Genomic DNA, 8534 nt, shown 5'->3' on the forward strand with positions numbered 1-8534 from the left:
CAGCTTTCTTTTTGCTATTACCCTACTCTTCCTCATCATTATCCTTGACAATAATACTGAATAAGAATATAGTGATCACTGTCCATTTTGAAGAAAAATCAAATGCTTGGTTGGTGATTGAGATTGACTTAGTAAGAAGGATGAAGAAAGAAGGATTCCCTTTTAATAGGTGCATATTTCCATCTGAAGACATAACTTAAGATACAAATTGATGCTTGGACAGCCCCCATTATGGTAGAGAGGTCATAAACTACAACCTCTAGCATAATTAAGTACAGAAAATTTATGAATCAATTAAAAAGGTTGGAAGGAGTTGCTGCTAAAATATATATGTACACTTAAGTGACAGTTACAGAAGTGCACACATGCTTCTAGTTGATTTAAGTATGTGATTAGGCAATTATTATGTTGATTTGATTTGCTCAATTTGTGTCATGAAAGACAAGACAAAAATTAAAGTATTTTAAAAAAATTCTACAGGACACAAGAATTCATTTTTAAAAGTTGATCCTGATGTCTCCTGTTCAGCTTAAAGAGCCTGCTTTTAATATAATGTATTAAATTGCCATTAAAATTAACTATTAATCTGCTTTACATCAACAACAGATGCTACCTTTCTCTAGCCATTATTCATGGACACATTAAATCATTTGACAAAATTTTATTTCCAATATCTTTAGCATGGACAAAGACGAGGGAGCCTCTGCTGTGTAATTGATAAGTGAATATGAATTTGTATAGACAAGAGTAGGAAAAGGTAAGAAGAAAAGAGAGGTGAGGTATTTCAGCAATGTCTATGCTAAAGCTCTTTGGGGCTGGTTCAATCCTCTGTTTTAAATAAATAAGAAAAGGCGAGAAACATAGGAATGATTTGATTGGAAATGGTAGGAATCACAAGACACTGCAAGACCAACTTGTGTATAATGCAATCCAGCAGCCCAGTGGATTTCAGTGGTGGGTTTCTGTAGTGAAACAAATTCTTCTGCAACAAATTCTACTAAGGTGTGAAGAGGGTTAGTATTTGATTGCAAGACTATATTTTATAGAGCAGACCTCCAAGCAGCTGTTAGAAGTCTGTGGTTAGTGTTCACCCCGGGGGGAAGAATACTTCAGGTGAGTAACTGGGATCTGAAACAGAGCTCTAGGCCTAGCAAGAAAAGCAGAGGGTTAATCATTCATTGAAGCAGAAGTATAGTAAAGAAGGTGCAAAAACTGAACTTAAGATTGCAGCTCAGAGGGTACAGGCATAAGATCTGATTAAGAGCTTGACATATAAAAGAGTTATGACATAATTTAATGTCATCTGATGGTATGTGAGAATTAATAATGTTTTCCTAGTGTGGTTGTTCCAGGGTTTAGAATGGGCTGTTTCTTCAGCTATAGGTGAGAGGAAAACTAAGTGGCAAGAAATGTATCGAAAACCCCAAACTTGCATGTTTGGAAGTAGCATGAAAGAATATAAATTAGTAGGGAATGTGGAAGGGTCTAAATATATTATAGTTTCAATCTGTGCAATTCTGAACAATATTATTGAGTAAATATTTTTCATCATAATTAGTCTCTAAACAAGCAATTACTATTTTATTAGGTCTACTTATTGACTAATTATTGTAATATATGTTGTACGTGATTTATTTCACCATGATATCTATACACCCTAAAACTATGTTTGTAATAAAAATGTAATAATATAAAGAATTAGAAGCTTGTGTATTTAGAAATGCATACTATCTTATTAATCTAGTAAACTTTGAGAAACATGTCAAAATAAAATTGTGTATGAGCCTCCTTCTGATTGGGTATTGATGGAAGAGGTGGTTTGTATTTCCTTGATTTTGTCGACTTAGAAAACAATATGATGTAAAAGTCTAGCTATTTTTTAAAAGGTCCCATGAAATATCAATATATTTAAAATGTTCTGTAGTTTATCTGTTATGTATAACTAGGTACTTTCACTCTCCTATTACTTCCAGTAGACTCATTAGGCTTATAGAAAGATTCAACAGAACTGATGACTAAAAACTGACTTAAATAATATTTTTGAAGATGAATACAAGTATCTTCTTTAAAATATAGAAGCATTCCCATCATATATTTGCTAACGCTTTCAAATTCCTACATGACAAAATATATTTTAATTTCAAAAGTAATATTAGACATTTAACTTTGGTTAATGGCTTTCAATGGCTATACAGTTCATACACCATGTGGAAAACATATTAGCTCCTGACACCAATTATTAAAGTCAGATATTACATCCTATTACATTTAATTATTCAGAACCTCTGTAGCATGTAATAAGATAATTTCCAATATAATTAGAAACACTGCAATATCAAAAGAAAACTATTTGTAGAATCTCAGCAGCAATTATAATATTCTATAGACTTTCCTCTATGGCAGGATTCTATTTAAACTATTTACTTATGCTATTCAAGATAGGTGATTTTTTTTTTTTTTTTTTGCTTTGGTAAAATTAACACATAAAAGAACCCCCACCCTCTGTCAAAAAAACTTTTTCTGTTAGAGCATTAATTGTAAATATTTACCATGACTCATAAAAACAAGCTTTATAATTCTACTTAGTCTAAAGACAGCTTATCTCTCCTCTATTTGAACAGTATCCACAGTTCAACCTTGGCCGCTAAGGTGACATATTATTCTTTGTTTCTCTTTTATTTTCTAATAATTTTTATTTTTTATTAACATTATTTATTGTATCTGACACAAAGTGCTTTTTATGAAAGTGAAACACAAGCACCATGTTAAGAATATAACACTCTATAAACAACCCAATGGTTACAATTTTCAGTGTTATAGTATAAAGGGACATATTTCTATAGGTTGAAAGAAATGTGAGTATAAGGTTTAAGGTAATGATTTATTATTTCTCTATTGAGAAGCAACTTTTTTCCTAGCAATAAAGTAACTTTAATTTATTTGAACTCTATATTGATGATACAAATCATAATATTATAGGCTAGGCCAAAATCTTGCCTTATATTCTTAATTCCAAATAGAAATTTGAACTGCCTTCTCTTTGGCAATCCTACAATACTACTTTGATGTTAATCGATTTCTTTGTCTTAATGCTCCCAAAGGAACACTTAACCGTAACAATCCATAGAATTTGTAAGACCTTTCTTTGTGTTAATTCTTATTACATATTCTGACTTTGTGAGAAGAAAAGCAGGTTTTACTGACATCAATCTCTCCCATTAGGCAAACAGCTAACAGATGAAATTTAAAATATAAAAGAAGAAATCAGTGATTGTATTTGTGATTTCAATGTTGAAATCTTTTGTCATTTGACTACAACATAGCTTTCTTGTAGAGACAACACATCCATTTTATGAACGTGAACTTGGACTCTAATCAGTGGAGGCCAGATTAAAACTTGTGTCCTTCAATACAACCCACCATTAATTTTCCACTCTCATGTTGCTCCTCTGTAACAATGAGGAAACTTCCCTTTGGAAAATGCTTATGAGTTTTAAAATGTGCTTCAATTATATCTTACAGGAATTGACACTTCACTACTTACAAATGAGGACATGGAAACCTAGAGACTGTGAGTGATGCTTTGATATTTCACATAACTAGAAAACTATATGGAAGTCCCACATTTTGATTCTTAATATAAGAAATCCTTGCAAGTAAATAATGTATCTTTCTTTAGCTGGTTTGGAAAATTTGCCAGAAAAACATGTTTTGGTAAATCATTAGAATTTTGTTCTGAAAGAAAAAGAGAAATATTGATTTTCTAAAAGAAGGCAGTAATAGAAAACTCTGCAAATATAATAAGATCTTTGGGGGGAATTTTCTTCTATATTTTATTTCTTTAATTTTAAGGGAAAAAACTTAATACTCAGATATTTTCTGAACAATTTATAGCAATGCTAGAAGCACTGTGGCATGTATTCTCATTTTGTTCAATATGAAGATGCACTATTACTACAGGTATCAATGACAGTTGGTTGATGTTGCAAGGGTATGTCAAACATCACATTAAATCACTTAGCCAACTGCATGCAGTGCTTAATTCTAGAATTTAATATGTATTGTTATGGAATCACAAGTATATTATCAGTTCAGTTCAGTCGCTCAGACGTGTCCGACTCTGCGACCCCATAGACTGCAGCACATCAGGCTTCCCTGTCCATCACCAATGTCCAGAGCTTACACAAACTCTTGTCCATAGAATTAGTGATGCCATTAAACCATCTCATCCTGTCATCCCCTTCTTCTCCTGCCTTCAATCTTTCCCAGCATCAGGGTCTTTTCAAATGAGTCAGTTCTTTGCATCAGGTGGCCAAAGTATTGGAGTTTCAGCTTCAACATCAGTCCTTCCAATGAATATTCAGGACTGATTTCCTTTAGGATGGACTGGTTGGATCTCTTTGCAGTCCAAGGGACTGGTATCTCGTTGTTCAAAGGACTCTCAAGAGTCTTTTCCCACTCCACAGTTCAAAAGCATCAATTTTTTGGCACTCAGCTTTCTTTATAGTCCAACTCAAACATCCATACATGACTACTGGAAAAAACATAGCTTTGCCTAGATACACTTTTATTGGCAAAGTAATGTCTCTGCTTTTTAATATGATGTTCAGGTATGTCATAACTTTTCTTCCAAGGAGCAAGCATCTTTTAATTTCATGGCTGCAGTCGCCATCTGTAGTGATTTTGGAGCCACCGAAAATAAAGTTTGTCACTGTTTCAACTGTTTACCCATCTATTTGCCATGAAATGATGGGACTGGATGCCATGATCCGAGTTTTCTGAATGTTGCATTTTAAGCCAATTTTTTTCACATATCCAGCCTTGGCATACTCTTTTCCCAATTTGGAACCAGTCTGTTGTTCCATGTCCAGTTCTAACAGTTGCTTCTTGACCTGCATACAGATTTCTCAGGAGGCAGGTCAGGTGGTCTGGTATCCCCATCTCTTTAGAATTTTCCACAGTTTTGGTGATCCACACAGTCAAAGGCTTTGGCATAGTCAATAAAGCAGAAATAGATGTTTTTCTGGAACTCTCATGCTTTTTCAATCATGCAATGGATGTTGGCAATTTGATCTCTGATTATTTTGCCTTTTCTAAATCCACCTTGAACATCTGGAAGTTCACAGTTCATGTACTGTTGAAGTCTGACTTGGAGAATTTTGAGCATTACTTTGCTAGCATATGAGATGAGTGCAATTGTGCAGTAGTTTGAGCATTCTTTGGCATTGCCTTTCTTTGGAATTGGAATGAAAACTGACCTTTTCTAGTCCTGTGGCCACTGCTGAGTTTTCCAAATTTGCTGGCATATTGAATGCAGCACTTTCACAGCATCATCTTTTAGGATTTGAAATAGCTAACTGGAATTCCATCACCTCCACTAACTTTGTCATACTTTTTAAGGCTCACTTGACTTCACATTCCACAATGTCTGGCTCTAGGTGAGTGATCACACCATCGTGGTTATCTGGGCCAGAAGATCTTTTTTATATAGTTCTTCTATGTATTCTTGCCACCTTTTCTTAATGTCTTCTGCTTGTGTTAGGTCCATACCATTTCTATCCTTTATTGTGCCCATCTTTGCATGAAATGTTCTCTTGGTATCTCGAATTTTCTTGAAGAGATCTCTAGTCTTTCCCATTCTATTATTTTCCTCTATTTCTTTGCACTGATCACTGAGAAAAGCTTTCTTGTCGCTCTTTGCTATTCTTTGGAACTCTGCCTTCAAATAGGTATATCTTTATTTTTCTGCTTTGCCTTTAGCTTCTCTTGTTTTCATAGCTGTTTGTAAGGCCTCCTCAGACAACCATTTTGCCTTTTGCCATTTCTTTTTCTTGTTGCTGGTCTTGATTACTGCCTCCTCTACAAAGTCATGAACCTCCATCCATAGTAGTTCAGGCAGTCTGTCTATCAGATCTAATCCCTTGAATCTATTTGTCGCTTCCACTGTATAATAATAAAGGGTTTGATTTAGGTCTTACTTGACTGGTCTTGAGGTTTTCCCTGCTTTCTTTAATTTAAGTCTGAATTTGCCAATCAGGATTTCATGATCTGAGCCATAGTCAGTTCCTGGTCTTGTTTTTGCTGACTATATAGAGCTTCTCCATCTTTGGCTGCAAAGAATGTACTCAATCTGATTTCAGTATTGAGCATCTAGTGATGTCCACTTGTAGAGTCTTTTTGTTTATTGTTGGAAGACAGTGTTTGCTATGACCAATGTGTTCTCTTGGCTAAACTATGTTAGCCTTTGACCTGCTTCATTTTGTACTCCAGGGCTTAATTTGCCTGTTACTCCAGGTATCTTTTGACTTCCTACTTTTTCATTCTAGTCCCCTATAGTGAAAAGGACAGCTTTTTTGGGGTGTTCCTTCTAGAAGGCCTTGTGGGTCTTCATAGAACCTTTTCAAGTTCTTCAGCATTACTGATCAGGGCATAGACTAGGATTACTGTGATATTGAATGGCTTGCCTTGGAAACAGAGGTCATTCTGTCGTTTTTGAGATTGCATCCAAGTACAGCATTTCAGACTCTTTTGTTTACTGTGAGGGCTACTCCATTGCCTCTAAGGGATTCTTGCCCACAGTAGTAGATATATTGGTCATCTGAGTTAGATTCACCCATTCCAGGCCATTTTAGTTCACTGATTCCTAAAATGTTGATGTTCACTCTTGTCATCTCCTGTTTGACCACTTCCAATTTGCCTTGATTTATGGACCTAACATTCCAGGTTCCTATGCAATATTGCTCTTACAGCATCGGACTTTCCTTCCAATCCTAGTCACATCCACAACTGGGTGCTGTTTTTGCCTTGGCACTCTCTCTTCAGTCTTTTGGAGTTATTTCTCCACTGATCTCCAGTAACGTATTGGGCACCTACTGACCTGGGGAGTTCATCTTTCAGTGTCCTATCTTTTTGCCTTTTCATACTGTTCATGGGCTTCTTAAGGCAAGAATACTGAAGTGGTTTGCCATTCCCTCTCCAATGGACCACATTTTGTCAGAACTCTCCACCATGACCCGTCCATCTTGGGTGGCCCTATCACCTGTTTGCTAGTTGATAGAAATTAGGAAATATTAAAGGTTTAATAATTATCACAGAAATATTCCCATTAAACACTAACACAGCTGTGATGGAGTATCAATACAGTAGTAAGATGAAAAGGAGAATAAAACAATGACCCTTTTTCTTGTCTCATTTTCTCCTTCAATTCTTAAAAGTTATGCATAGAAAATTTAATAGGGTTATTTGGAAATGTTATCAAGCTGTCAGTGTTTCACTTCTTAAGAACATGAAATGTGTATTTTTAAAAGATAAATAGTCAACACCCTTCGTGGGGGTGGGGAGGATGTAGTTTCATGATTAATGGAACATTCAGGTCATGATGAATACAAACAAATGAAGGATCTTTCCTTCTTTTACACCCATTTTCTCATAAAAGTAGCTCTAACCTTAAAATAATATTCCCATAAATCTACCACTGAGTCAATATGTTTTGTTGAAGGTGAGATGGGACAGGTTGACAGTCAATGGTAATCTAAGTCTTTACCTGCCTTAGAGCTCCTACCATTGTCATCAAATTATGTCAGCATTTTAAATATTATCTTTTCTTAGTGTAAAATAAATACTGCCCATGCAAACTAACAATTCTAACTTTCTTGTATTTAGGTCTTTTAGATATCTAAAAGCACAGAAATTTACCTGCTCTCTAGTGGAAAGTTGAATGCTATGAATAGAGTGATAGGATATGCCAAATCTTATTCTTCCTCTCTTTCCCTTAAATGAAATTGTAATTGCTTTCTTATCAGGAAATTTTACTTTTTTACTTGCAGCAGTTTAAACTCTCAAACTGTAGTCATTGAATGCTTACTAATGATGACTTACAGACCTACACAATACACTCACACATGCACATTTGAGGAAACAAACATGGCACTGATCTGGCTTGCATCAGGGTTGAAAAAAAAAAGATACAACAAAGTAACTGGGAAGTCACAAACTTTTGCAGTGCTAGCATGTTTGTTTATTGAATTTTACCTGATTCTTTTAATGCTGTGATTAAATCAAAATATCAGGATCTTTTTGCCCTCAACTCTAATGATTTCAGTATAGCCGACAAGTTACTCATATCAGTCTTGCTATTTCAGTCTGCTGACTTTGGCACCAGTACTCATGAGATTATCCTGTTTTCTCTGAACCCATTGATAATGTCTCATTAAAACTGCCCCATATCTGTTTCTTGCAAGGGTTCCACCATCTGTACTGTTGGTGCAGACAATTATTCATTTCTCAGAAAGTGAAATGTCATTGAATTCTAACAGTTACCTTTTTCTAACTGTGTAAAATTCTCAAGAGTATGGTCTATTTGTGTTACTTCTGAAAATGTAAACTTGCACCATCCATTATGTGACCTGTCAAATGTTGTCTTCATTTGGATTTCACTTCAAGATGAGATTCTTTAAAAATTCAATTATTTTAATAGGTGATATGGAGCAAATGCTGCTGCTGCTGCTGCTGCTGCTGCTGCTAAGTCGCTTCAG

The 8534-nt window shown here is 35.1% G+C and overlaps 1 long non-coding RNA gene across 1 annotated transcript in view; it reads left to right on the plus strand.

The window, feature by feature from the left end:
- The window catches only part of LOC145531347 (uncharacterized), a 142424-nt gene extending 135652 nt beyond the window's left edge, over window positions 1-6772 (plus strand). Inside the window, exon 4 of the long non-coding RNA XR_014072370.1 lies at window positions 3523-6772. This is a non-coding gene — a long non-coding RNA (uncharacterized LOC145531347). The remainder of the gene's footprint in view (window positions 1-3522) is intronic.
- The last annotated feature ends 1762 nt before the right edge of the window (window positions 6773-8534 follow it).

Source organism: Giraffa tippelskirchi, chromosome 2 (assembly GCF_054371585.1).
Source record: "Giraffa tippelskirchi isolate mGirTip1 chromosome 2, T2T-mGirTip1v1.2.pri, whole genome shotgun sequence".
Classification (NCBI taxonomy): domain Eukaryota; kingdom Metazoa; phylum Chordata; class Mammalia; order Artiodactyla; family Giraffidae; genus Giraffa; species Giraffa tippelskirchi.